We start from the raw sequence: 14,421 nt of genomic DNA, 5'->3' as shown, positions 1-14,421 counted from the left end.
TCAAGGATGGCTCCAAGACTTTTGATCTAAGCAACTGGAAGAATGGAGTTACCATTCATGTAAATGGGAGCCTATGTGAGAAACTGATTATGTAGGCAGGGGGTTTATATTGGATTCTGGGATATGCTAGGTTTACATTTACTGGATAGTGCCAAATCTCTCTTCTAAGTTTCAGTTCCACCAGCAGGATATGAGCATCCTCATTACTTGCTCTCCAAGGATTGCTAGACTAATGGGTATGACAAAATATTGTGTAGCTGTTACAAGTTGTATTTCCCTGATTATCAGTAAGTTGGAAGTCAAAGGTCTACACATTTATAGACCTTTTGGATTTCCTCTTTTTTGAACTGCCTATTCATATTCTTTGTCCACATTTCCTGTTGGATTATTTGTCTTTTTCTTATTTGTTGGACTCTTCATATACTCTGTATACTGCTTGCTATGCTTGTTGCACATGCCTCCTCTCAGTTTGGGCTGATTTTAGATGTTAGTCATGTTAATCTTGTAGAGATTTGTAAGCTTTCATGTAGTCAAATGACTTTATCTTTTTTGCTAAATTCATGATTTTTGCACTTAGTTTAAAAAATTCTCACTTTTTCTGTCATAAAGATATGTGCATATATTTTCATCCAGAAGTTTTCAGTTTTGTTCTTAACATTTACTTTAATTAATTCATTTAAAAAACATTTCAACGTCCCAGGTGCTATTCTAAGTGCTTTACTAAAGTCACCTCATTTAATCTTCATGACAACCCTAGGAGCTATGTACTATTTTAATTCCCATTTACTAGATGAGAAAGCTGGGGATGGGGCAGTTAAACAACCTTCTATAGAGCGCAATTCTAGTAAATGGTAGAGTCTTTAAGTTTATTTTATTTCAGGGAAAACCGAGACCTACAGATTACGTGTTTACAGCTATGACTATGGTGCCCAGGCCAGCTTTTCAGTTCTTTTTACATGTCTTTCAAATAAAAGCTCACAAAATTTCTTCATAATGGTTTTGCATCTCTTCTGTTGGATTTTCCACCAGATTTCATATAGGCTGTTGCTATTGTCAATGCAATCCTCTTTATTAAAATATATTTTTTAGTTGGTTGTCCACTGTGAATATTTATTTTTTTGCATATTTGTCTTATGTATAACAACTTTTCTCTTATTGGTCCTTATACTTTGGGGGAGTTGCTCTTGCATTATACCATTATCTCTTCTTCCATGGGCTCTTTGCACTTGTTGTTCCCTTTGCTACCACACCTGGCTCACAAACCCCTTACCTTCCCTTGGTTCTAAGATCAACATTTATTTGCTAAGAAATATTTCCCAACCTTCCTGATATGTTCACTTTTATTCGCATTGAAGAGTATATCATAGAGCAAGCATGTCAAACTTGCAGCTTGTGGGCCGCATGTGGCCCACAACGAATATTTTTGCGGCCCAGCCAATATAATGGTATGTCAGAAACGTTTTAATAAAAATTTCATAACTTAATTTTTATGATATCCTGTTATACATAATTATTAATAATGAACTACGATGTTCGTTAATGACTGATCACTATAATCATGTTGCATTTATTTCCCTTATGCACCTTACGTGCAGGTGCACCATTTCTCTCCACTAATACTAGCAGCGAATATTTTAGCAGCCAATTGCCATGTCATTAGTCTTGTATTGACTTGTTTGGTGTGCGCTACAGGAAATATTTCACTTTGGATAACAAGAAAAATAGGTTTATTTGTATTATACTTATTAATTTGTGCAGTTATTCAGTGTCTGGTAAGTTAATGTTCAAGAAAAAATATTAATTTTTATTAAAATGTTCTATTATTTTATGTTAATGATTACTCATTTATTTCATCCCTTTGTATTCAGCACGTCTCTATCAAAATAAACCTACGTTTCTATGAGAATTGAAGCTTTTGTTTTTTTGTAGCCCACATAAACTTAACCTTGTTTATTTGGCCCGTGTTAGCCTTTGAGTTTGACATGCTTGTCATAGAGGCTTGAAGAAAGTGTTGTGTTAGTATAAATGAGACAAATAAATCAGCCCTAACCTAAACAAGACACAGCTAGAACAAAACAAAACTTAATAATGTGGCTTCTTCAAACAACAGAGCAGTAAGTGGCAATGATTTCAGGAAATATTTCATAAATGAATTTAAGAAATGGTAGTTGGTAAGCCACAACAAAATGAAGCAGTTGCCTTTGACCATAAGACTGGGTTATAGTAAACAAATCAGTTTATTCATTGAAGATTGGGTTTCAAGATATCAACAAGGACTCTTGATGTTTCTATGCACTGCTTCATCTGTCTAATTCACCTTCATGATTACCAGTGCCAACACCTAGCCCACATTTCGCCTGATTGACACTTGTTAAGTGATAAACTAGAACAGTGGTTCTCAACCTTGGCTGCACATTAGAATCACCTGGGAATCTTTTAAAATCCTGATTTCTGGGCTTCATCCTCCAGAAATTCTGTTTCTTTGTTATTAATGTTGTGGCCACACCCCATAAGAAAGAAACAGAATTTCCGGAGGATGAGGCCCAGAAATCAGGATTTTAGAAAGATTCCCAGGTGATTCTAATGTGCAGCCAAGGTTGAGAAGCACTGAACTAGAAGATAGGTTTATGTGCACCTGGATGAGCGAACTTATCCAAGAACTGATATCATGCGGGAGGAAAATTCTCAGAGGTGTGTTAGGGAGACGGTTGATGGCTTGCTGCCCTAATGTGAGGTTGATAAAAAATTGACAGAAACAAGAACTACCTTAGATCACAGTCTAGGACTGAGAAAGGATGGCTGTGGCTGTTGGCATGTGGAAGAGATTAACTGCATCTTATCTAAACAGAGGCTACCATGTAGAAGGAACAACCACTCATTTATTAGGCCAGACATACTGCGACTAAATTGCCTTGTAAAGCTGTGCATTCATGGTGGAGGGGCGTTCAGGAGGAGGCCCAACAGAGCATCGCTGGGTAGATAAGGTGGGTGATATCTAATGTCCCTTTCAGCCATCAAGTTCCCTTCATTAGGAGATCATGCCAAAGAAACCCACATGAAAATAAGTCTTGCCCCACGTCCAGCCTTGTTTTCACAGGCACATAAACTGCTGTAGCACTTGTTGTCTGCTAGGTAATAAATACTCCCGGTGAACACATTTTTACTCAGTGTGCACTAAGCACATTTGTTCATACCATGGGGCCAGCAGCAAGGAGACCTGGCTGCCAGGACCTGTGATCCAGGTACATTGATCCTCAGTTTCCATGCATATAAGAAATGAATAATAATGGCCACCTGTCGGGTTATTGAGAGGATACAGTGAGGTTACGGACACAAAACCTATGGTGGTAACAATTACCATGGCCATGAGATGCCAGGAATATTCTCATTGGCTTTTTTTATCTAATAGTTAATGATTTGTACAAATTTTCAGAACTCCCAACAGCTACAGAGATATAAAAATGATCAAATAAGCCCATTGCTTTATTACAGGTATTTTCAAAGACAAGATATATGTCTCTTAAGTAGCTTGTGTGGCTAAAAGGGGAAGAGGCCCAATGATTCTAGAACATTATCGCACATATAAATATTAAATAGCTATGAACATGGAAATGCTGATGTTTCAGTGGCCTGTGAGTCCCTAAAATTCATGGTCCTGAAATGCATGACTATTCCAACTGTCCCTTGGGCTTTAGAATAGTCCTCGATAGGAGCAATGAACATCCCCGGACCCCTAAGGTGTCCACGCAGCCTCATCCTCACCCTGAGCAGACACCGATAAATTTGCACCATTGCAGGCTTTGCATGTGGTGAGGTGGAAAATGTTACAACTGTTACCAAGTGAGAGGAAGGGCGGCAATATCTACTCTTCTGTTCACAGCCATCTTCACACACACTGCAGGTCCTCGCGGAGATTACCAGAGCATTAGTCTCTCCGCAGGCTAATTTCCATGTTCAGGTGCTCATTATTTGAGCTATTCTTCTGTTCCCAGAACTGGAAATGATAAAGTAGAGGCTTAATTTAATTCACAGGCAAACATTTATGGAGGGTATGTCATACTCTAGATTCTGTGCTGAGCTTGGATATAAATACAAGACTTCTACCCGTCAGAATTTAGTGAAGGGGCACGTACAAACACACACACACACACACACACACACACACACACACACACACACAGTGTGCGAATAAGGCAGTTCAATAAGGCTAAGTCAGTGTGAGAGGTGTTGAGGCCCTAGACCCGTGGTTGGCAAACTGCGGCTCGTGAGCCACATGCGGCTCTTTGGTCCCTTGAGTGTGGCTCTTTCTAAGCCTTAGGAGTACCCTAATTAAGTTGATAACAATGTACCTACCTATATAGTTTAAGTTTAAAAAATCTGGCTCTCAAAAGAAATTTCAGTCATTGTACTGTTGATATTTGGCTCTGTTGACTAATGAGTTTGCCGACCAATGCCCTGGTAGTGGAGCTGGAGGGATGGCCAAGAATGATTACAAGTTATAATTATACCATGGGCATAATCACACTCAATAAGAGACCAAAGTCACCTGCACAAGTGTAAAAGCAAACCATGGGCATTGTGGGTATGAGTGAGAATTGTTCAGACAAGGAGCAGGCAATGGTCTCGGACTAGGAAGTGGTGTTAAGTACAAAATGATGAACAGTTTCACAACTGCTGCCAGCCTGCTCTTGGCCTTCAATCTAAGCATTACTCTTGGTGGGCCAAGCTTTCATTCCTCAGATCCACCCTGAGCTCACTCTCACTCATCTCAGTTCCTGGACTCAAGATGAGTCAATACAAATGATCGCAGCTATTTAACCATTATGATTGCACATGGGGCTGTGATGAGAAAAGGCACAGCAGCCAAGGGGAGAGATGCCAGAGCTCTATGTAACTAGGGAAAGGAAGTTTATCTGAAAGTTGTTTTCTTCCAGAGCAGAAAATAACTTTAGAAGATAAAGAGCTCAGAGGAGAACATGGCCTCCCTCAAGCTGACGAAGGGAGAATCAGAAAGAGAATTCTCACGTGCAGGTAGAGGTGCCTACGAGAGGCTATAAGTAACAAGGACCAGGTGTGGGGAAGTTGGGATTGGCCATGTCTACTCAGAATGACCACCCTGCAGGCCACGGTGACAAGAAGGTACATGTGGTCTTATCCCTCTCCCCAGCTGCCAGCACAGGCCCAGGAACAGAATGAAAGACCAGTGAAAGGAAATATTTGGAGGGATGCAGCCTGCCACTCTGACTCTCAGCTGATGGGTAGTGGTTGGGAGACAGGATGCCCCACTCTAATCTCATGCCTCCCCCACCGTTGGCATTTATTCCTCTATCCAAATCCCAGTGTAAAATTTCCATCTTCCTTGCACCAGTGATTAGTTCCACTCAGTCCCTTGGACTCCTTGCTGAATGCCTTAAGGCACCTCTCACTTTTCTGTCAGCCCCATCCCCAAGTTCTCCACAGTGGCTGGGTCAAGATTTGAACTCATGTCTGTCCTTCCTTTGGGCCGTCACCTTTCTGGAGTGAGGAATCAAGATGCATTTGAGCCACAGTCATCCCAGCTTTGATAGAAAATGTGGTTTCACACACCCTGACCATGGACCCACCTTCTCTTCTTGGAGCTCAAAGGTTTCTCCTGAATATTTCAGCTAAATGCTAAGGAAATGGGACCACGGAGTTTGGGAAAGAATCTGTGGGCACTTTCTCTTGTTAGAACTCCAATTTGGGGTTCAGCTTTTCTATTAAAAATTTTTTAATTGATTTCAGAGAAGAAGGAGAGGGAAGGAGAGATAGAAACATCAATGATGAGAGAGAATCATTGATTGGCTGCCTCCTGCATGGCCCACACTCGAGCCTGCAACCCGGGCATGTGCCCTGACTGGGAACAAACCGTGACCTCCTGGTTCATAGGTCGATGCTCAACCACCGAGCCACACTTTTTTGTTTGTTTGTTCTTTTTTACTTGTTTTCTTAGCTTTTCTACTTTTGATGATTGCACCTCCCAGTTACCTCTCCTGTCATAACCCGCAACGTAGGCAGGTGACTAAAAGAGGAGCTGCTTTATAACACACTCCACTTCCCTTTTTAAAAAACCCTCCTTGGCATTCTCTGCACAGCCCTTCCTTGAAATAATTTTTTATTTTATTTTAGTGGCTGTAAGTCTTTGTTTTAGGTTTGTATTCGTCTTACCACTTGTCTTCAAAGGAGAATTGGCAGGCAGGACCCTGCAGTTATTTCCTGGTGGAGTAGCCACAATTCAGAAGATATCCTTGTTCTTTATTTTTTCAAACTTAATAGCAGACCTTTTAAAAATATTAAATGGGAAAATTTAGGTCAATTTCAAAGTTTATCTTTTTAAATGTCAATTATTTTATTTTTCAATTGCAGGTTACATTTCATACTGTTTTGTGTTAGTTTCATGTGCACATCATAATAGTTAGAGAATCATATACTTTGCAAAGGGTTTCCCCATTATTTGCAGTACCCACCTGGCACCATACATGGTTATTACAATATTATTGACTATATTTCCTAAGCTGTACTTGATATCCCTGTGACTATTTTGTAACTATCAAATTATATTTCTTAATTTCTTCATCCTTTTTATCCAGTTCCCACCATCCCTCCCCTCTGGCAACCATCAGTCAGTTCTCTGCATCTGAGTCTGTTTCTATTTCATTTGTTCTTTAATTTTGTTATTTAGATTCCACACATAAGTGAAATAAAGGGGCATTTATCTTTTTCTGACTGACTTATTTACTTAGCATATGACCCTCTAGGTCCGTCCATGCTGTTGCCAATGGTAAGATTTCTTTTTTTTATGGCAGAGTAATGTTCTATTGTATATATGTACCACAGCTCTTTTTTCCACTCATCTGCTATTGAAATTTTAAAAAAGTTCCCACCCCAGGATATGTTTTTATTGATTTTAGAAAGAGAGGAAGGGGGAGAGAGAGAAAGTTAGAGGGAGAGAGAGAGAGAGAGAGAGAGAGAGAGAGAGAGAGAGAGAGAGAGAGAGACATTGATGGCTTGCCTCCCTGTACACTCCCTGACTGGGGATCAAACCCACAACCAAATTATGTGCCCTGACTGAGAATCCAGTCTGCAACCTTTTGATATACAAGGTGATGCTCCAATCAACTCACCCACCTGACCAGGGCTATCCACTCATCTACTAATGGGCACTTTGGTTATTCCTTATCTTGGCTACTGTAAACAACACTGCAATGAACATGGGATGCATATATTCTTTCAAATTAGTGTTTTGGGTTTCTTTGGATATATTCCCAGAAGTTTAACTGCTGGGTCATAAGGCAGTTCCATTTTAACATTTTTGAGGAATCTCCATTCTGTTTTCTATAGTGGCTGTACTAACGGGCATTTGTACCATTAGCGCACAAGGGTTTTCTTTTCTCCACATCCTCACCAACACTTGTTGTTTGTTGGTTTGTTGCTTTATTGATGATAGCCATTCTGACAGGACTGAGGTGATATCTCACTGTGGTTTTAATTTGTATCACTCTGATGATTAGTGACATTAAGCATCTTTTCATGTCTATTGACCATCTGTATGTCCTGTTTGAGAAGTGTCTATTCAGGTCCTTTGTCCATTTCTTAATTGAATTGTTAGTTACTTTGGTATTGAATTTTGTAAGTTCTTTATAAATATTGGACATTAACCCCTTATCAGATGTATTGACAACTATGCTCTCCCATTTAGTGGGTTGTCTTTTTATTTTGTTGATGGTTTCCTTTGATGTGCAAAACCTTTTTGGTTTGATATAGTCACATTTGTTTATTTTTTCTTAGGTTTCCTTTGTCCAAGGAGATATACAAAAAAATATATTGCTAGAGATATCTCAGAGAGTTTACTGCCTATGTTTTTGTAGGAGTTTTCTGATTTTGAGTCTTAAATTTAAGTCTTTAATCTATTTTGAATTTATTCTTGTGTGTGATATAAGAAGGTGGTTTATTTTCTTGCATGTATCTGTCCTATTTTCCCAGCACCCTGTATTGAATAACGTGCCTTTACTCCATTGTATATTCCTGCATCCTTTTTCAAGTACTAATTGGCCATATAGGCATGGGTTACTTCTGGGATTTCTATTCTGTTCCATTGATATATGGGTCTTCTTTTTAATGCCAGTGCCATCCTGTTTTGATCACTATGCTCACTCAGTATAGTTTGATGTCAGGTTTGATTTCCCCCCACCCCATAGGATGTAAGCTCAGCGAACTAAGTAAATGGAAGAGTGGGTGCATTTATGGATCAATAGGCACTTCTCTTATGCTGCTATACAACAAAATCTAAATGACTATCTCTTCATGTCTATGTCTTGTTAGAATGTGAGGGAGAGAGACCATATCCAGGTTAACAGAGAAGAATCATTTTAGCCAATGATACCAAGAAAATAAGGTGGGGAAATGGGGCGAGGGGAAAGGGGGTGGTGGAAAGGGAGCTGCATTTCAGAGTGATTAGGGAAAAGCTGATACTGAGGGATGACAAGGGTCCAGCCAGGTACAGCCCTGGGGCAGAACCTCCTGGGTAGAGAGAACTGACAAAGCAAAAACCCTGAAGCACGATGGTCTTTGGGTGTTCAAAGATCAAGAGGAAGGCAGCGTGGCTGGACCTCAGTGGCTGGGGTGAATGATGTGAGTGGCCAGGGAGGGGCTGCCTGAAACCTGGAGCCCTTGCTCCTCACAGAGCCTGTGGTGAGTGAGTTGGGTCTTGAGGGATTCAAAACTTCATTTGAGTCAAATGGATTTGCAATGATGTGAGGATCATGAGAGGCTTAGGTTGGAGGCAAGGAGAGGTAATAGAGGTGATTTTACTTTTAATAGTAATACAGATTGCTAATGTTTACTTACTGCTAATCATGCTCCAGGCACAGTGCTGCATGCTGATCCCATTCAAACCTTCTAATCTCTTTATTATATTAGGTGGGTCTTCCCTGGGGAGGGGTGTTGATGGAGGCCAAACAACAAGAGGAGTCAGTTCTACAGAAAGCTGGGGGACCGTCCTCCAGGCAGAGGGGACAGCACTTGCTATCACTTGGACCTCTGCACTAGCAATGTCAATGCTTCAGTTTTCTTTTTGTCAGTGCTTACATGATACATGTTTACCCAAACAATTATATAGTCCATACAATTATCAATATTTTAACATAATTTTTATTGATCTTAGAAACAAAATAATCTTGGATTCTCTCACCTCCACCCTGCCCCAATCTGTAAATTTATTATTTGTAGTACAGAATTTAGTCCTTTTCCATTTGTAATAATGTGTGATATTTTGATCTCATTCACATCCTTTTCTGGATGTTTTTAGGTGCTATCCTTTCGTTTTCAACACTGCTTGGTCTTCCTGCTGAGTTTTCTACCAGGGAGTTACTTAATTTTTGTCCACTGTCAGCTCTGATAGGAAACAGCCTGGTTTCTGTGTTAATCCATTGGTTACCTTTGAACCCCTCTGGGGACACTAACTGAATTATCCCCCCTCGCAACTATATAAAATTGTATATAGTTAAGGTGTACAACGCGGTGTTTAAATATACACACACATTGTGAAATGTTCACCACAATCAAGATAATTTACCACACCTATCCCCTCACAGTTACCATTTTAATTCTTTTTGTGTGTGAGAACAATTAAGATCTACTCTCAGCAAATTTCTGGCATACAACACAGGGTTACTAACCACAGTCACCATGCTGTGCATTAGATTCCCAGAACTTGCCCATCCTGCATAACTGAAACCTGGCACACGTTGACCAACACGTTTTCAAGTTCTGTTTCCAGCAGTATCTGTTTCTTCCAGTGCACTGGTCCTCTTGTGTGTTTCCTTAGGCAGGTGGCTTTCCTCAAATTGGGGCAACCATTCAGCATTCACACTTAGAAAGAAAGTTCTAGATGGGCGATACTGATAGTAGTTGCACATTAGTGCCCCAGTTGTGACGTTTCCCCTGCCCCACTTTCTAGCCTGGGTGCCTCACCTGGGGGTTCTGTCTTCCCTGGTGGGAGGGTGATGTGCAAGGCAGCAGGTGAGCTGGGGACCCCTTCCCATTGGACTGAAGGTGAGTGCATTAGGAGATGTTAATACTATCTCAGGTAGACAGTTCTTTTCCATTTTTCCCATATCCATGAGGGCAGGGGGATGTTCCCAGGGTAGTTCAGGTGACTCTGCTTGGCCCAGTGCCCTAATGGTACCTCCCTCATGGCACTTCCCCTTGACCCAGAGTCAAAATTCCTTGCAGTTTCTGGTTCTCTGATGGGAATCTCTTCTGTTTGATGCTTTTAAACATTTGCATTATTTTTACAGTTTTTCAATTATTTCAATGCGATCTGAGAGGAGAAGAGATTAATATGCGACCCATTTTGACGTTAGGGTCAGATATCTGTGTGTAGGTAGACTTTATTGGGGGATTCTGTTTTATACTTTTCCCCTTTCCACTTTGCTGGCCACAACAGGAGGGCTAAGGCAAAGATTCTTGAGCCAGAATTTAAACAATAAAACTTAAAGAATGTAGATTTAAGAGTTTGCTGGGTTTTAACTGTCACATGGGACATTTCAGGATTCCTACTCAAACAAAACTCATGAAAAGTTTTCTCCCTCTTCCACCTCCCCCCCCCCCCCCCACACTGGCATAGAAGGATAAATGGTAGTGGAAAAAATAAAAGAAAAGAAAAAGTTCTCTCTTTTCTAAGTGTGGCATCAAGTCAATCCTGCTGACCCACAGTGGTGTCTCCTGTGGGCCAGTGTTTAACCAGGGATTTGGGGGGCTGGAGGAGATAGTGGGGGACAGTTGCTTATAGGCACATAAGGATAAGAGCTAATGCAGTTAAAACCCCAGTTCTGTGGAAATATAGCAAAGGGGAGAGCGAATTGGGACGTTATGAAGGTGTCAGCGTGTGTGACAAATGGCATGAGGCAAGGAAGTGCAGGCTCATTTGAGGAAAACAGAGTCTTATGTGACTGGAGCAGACAGAGGTGTTGCGGGATGTTGTTAAGCTGAGTGAGTAGATCCAGGTGTTTAAGGGCCTTGCTTGCCGAAATAGTTGGATTGACTTTAACAGGCAATGGAGAATCACACAAGCTTTTAGGAAGGCAATGGCATGATTGGAGAGGTGAATTAGGTGCCAGTGTGTGCCATGGAGGATAGACACTGGCTATTTGGGACAAATGTACAAACGTACCTCAAGAGCAAGGGCAGTGCGGAGGCCTGTGCTGCTCCAACAAGTTGACTGACAGGAAGGATCCTATGAGTTGTCAGGGGTCTCAGAGCTGGGCTTAGGTTGACAGATGACTGTAGGACAAGATGGGCTGTGTCATGGATGAGCCAGGCCAGGATCCCAGCGAAAGGAGCCCACCTGTGCAGGTGCGACGTGTGCGGAATGAGGGGAGAGGCCAGGAGGAAGAACCGTATGGGGGAGACAGGGACACTGCTGGGAGGGTGGTCAGTATTGGGAGCATCGCAGCTCTGGTGCTGCAGTGATTCAGGGTCCAGCATAATGGCAATGGTTAAATTCTCTGTCTTGGGTCACAGATGGAATTGACCAGAAGAGTCACACTTAAAGGGAAAGAATGTGAATTGAGAAGAAGAGTCACACTTAAGGGAAAGAATATGAATTGAGTTTGGGGTATGTGGAATTTGAGGTGCCTGTGGCATACCCATGAGGACTGTTCAGTAGACAAGTGGGAGCATCCAGTTCAGCACTGGAAAAGGGGTTCTGGGGAAGCCAGGAATTGGGTCATTGTCTGAGACATGGTTATGGCAGTGGAGGAATCAGTAAGATTGCTTAGGCTGAAACAAAAAAAGCAAGTGAAGGAAAATCCTGGTCAAGGAGAGTACAGTAAAGGTGTACTGCATCCTTGAAGTATTTCTTTATCTCCAAAGGGCATTCTATTTCATGTGCAATGAGAATTCCAGCATTTTATTATTATTGGTGTTTAGAATAAGTGACTCAGAGGAATTTGGCCCAGCATGAGAGTTGTCAAATGGGCCAGCCTTGTTGCCTGCCTTTTTGAATCACCCATGGTGCAATTGGGCCATTCACTTTACGCGTTTCTTTCTTTCTAGATGAGACCTACTTTCGAAGGGAAAACAATCCAGTTATCAGGTTTTCAGTTTTATGTATCAATGATCTATTACTTTATTTCTCTAATCTTTTCCACATAGCCCAGGTTTTTACTACCTGGAACTAAAAACAACCTACAGGACACCAGAGCTCCAGTTAGAGAAAACCATCCCTGATTTCGGGGGGGGGGGGGTGGGGGGGGGAGGGAGCAAGTAGTTCACCTATTTGCTTGGAAGGACATGTGTCCTAAACAGCTATTTGACTTTGTAATCACTTCTTGACTGGGTGTATGGGACTTATGTTTCCTATTACCCTGCAAATCTCTTTACCATGTTGAAAATTGAGGAACACATTTCTTCTCCTTGGCTCCGTGCATCTGAAAACCATGCGTGGATAAGTGTACAGTGCCAGTGGAAAATGGCTTTTCTGGAATATCAGCTTTGGCCCTCAGAGATTAAGGGTACTCCATGTGGTGAGCAATAAATCTGGACTCTTCTGTGTTTAATTAAGATAATTTTCCTACTTAGCTCCAGATGTGGAGATGAGATTCAATTTTATTGTGCCTAAAAGAACACATCCTTCCAAATATGCATGTCACCGACGTGGAATGTGACCACAGTTTTGCCTGTGATGAGCTTCCATCCCCTAGAAGGAGAAGAACTTTGGCAGGAACAACTTCTAGCCCTGTCTTCTGCTTCTACAGAGTTTGCCACTGAATGGGATGACTTGGGAGGTGAGGAGTCTCACTGCATAGGTGCCAGATGGCAAAGGAAGAGGGAGAAAGACAAGGAGTTGAGATGGTAGAGGGAAAGATGCTGGGTAGCGTTTCTTGTGAGGTACAGCATCAATAAATAAAGACTTTGACCACCCAGAAAGACCAAATTTTTGTTCTCCTGTTCTGTTTTTGCAAATTAATTGACAAATGTTAAGAGAATCATCTGATATCTCTTTACCAGTCCTTGAAAATACTTTGAAAAGAGCAATATCATCACAAAATGAACATTGAGAATCCTAGGATAAAAGAGAGCGGATGGCCTTGTCATTCACTTTTGAATTTCCTCCACAGGTTTCTTGTAATGAGGTAGCCCAATCTATGCTTGACCACATCCTGAAAAGGTAAATACATCCCGTCAAAGGGAAGCCCATCTCCCCTTTGAAGAATTCAGGTGATTGAAAGCGTCTTAATTATATTATTGTGACAAACTCCTTTTCTCTGAGTCTTTCTCCCTTTTGTTTTATTGTTTTTAACTTTATTTATTTTACAGAGCCTGCCTCAGGTTCATTTGTACAAATAGCACAAGAGGACACTGGCTCTATGCTGACAGCAGTCCAGTCACACCAGTCCATCTGTCCTCACATCGGCAGACAGAGGTCTCTACTCTGGAGCCTGGGTGGGGGTCTGGGTACCTTTGGGAGCCTGAGCCTGATCTGGAGCTGCAGCCACGGACTGGGGCTTGGTTTGAGCCCTGGCCTTGGACTTTGGCTGGTGGAGTCTGAGACCCTTGGTGATGTGGACATGAACACATTTCCCAGGCTTGGGGTGGGCAATGTAGGTAAGTTGACTGAACTTGCAGCTGCCGCTCTTTGGGGTCTTGGGCTTGACTTCCTTGGGCTTAACAAGAGCTTTGATAGCCTTGGCATGTGCATTCATGACCTTGGCATGGTTGACTTGTATCTTCTTTAGGTCCTTGTTGTTGTGCTTCTTGGCAAAGTGATGTTCCTCAGGAATTTGGAGTCTACCCCCTTAAGAGATTCATATCTTTGTGACTGGGGTTTCTTGATGCCATTTCTATGGTTCCTGGACTTGGCCATATGTGCACAGAAGCCCACAGCTCCCCAAGTGCCTGGGACCAGACTTTTAGTTCATTATTTTAAAGGAACACAAAATAACTGAGTGTCCCTTATTATGGCTATCTATCTCTTAGGCTCCAGGCATCCAAAGTGATAAGTACACATCCTTGTTTTCAAGAAGATTATAATTGAGTGGACAAAGGGAGAAAACCACAAACTCCCCAAGGTTAGGGTCGCATCTTATTCATCTGTAGTTTTAGTGAGTGGTAGAACATCTGGCACAAAGTAGGCACTCAGATATTTTTGATCAAAAGAATAATTACATTGCTTTTCTCTGATTATTTCCCATGTTAAACTCCTGTACTTTCTGGTCACCTTGGGTGATGACTAGAATCCTAACTCCCACTTCTTGCTCTCTCACCTGACTCAAAACATCTAAGTTTTGTAAGGTATTAGCACTCCATCCTGATTAGTCCAGTCTGCACATGTGTCTGTGTAGTGTCTGCCTGAGGTCCTCATTCTCCATGGCCTGATTCCAGTGAGTCTGGCCTAGACAG

General features: G+C 41.7%; 1 pseudogene; it reads right to left on the bottom strand.

Moving 5' to 3' along the window:
* Positions 1-13,448: 13,448 nt before the first annotated feature.
* Positions 13,449-13,885, bottom strand: LOC132214636 (large ribosomal subunit protein eL29-like; annotated as a pseudogene).
* Positions 13,886-14,421: the final 536 nt, after the last annotated feature.

This window comes from Myotis daubentonii, chromosome 13 (genome assembly GCF_963259705.1).
Source record: "Myotis daubentonii chromosome 13, mMyoDau2.1, whole genome shotgun sequence".
Classification (NCBI taxonomy): Eukaryota; Metazoa; Chordata; class Mammalia; order Chiroptera; family Vespertilionidae; genus Myotis; species Myotis daubentonii.
This window is presented reverse-complemented; position numbering and strand designations above follow the sequence as displayed.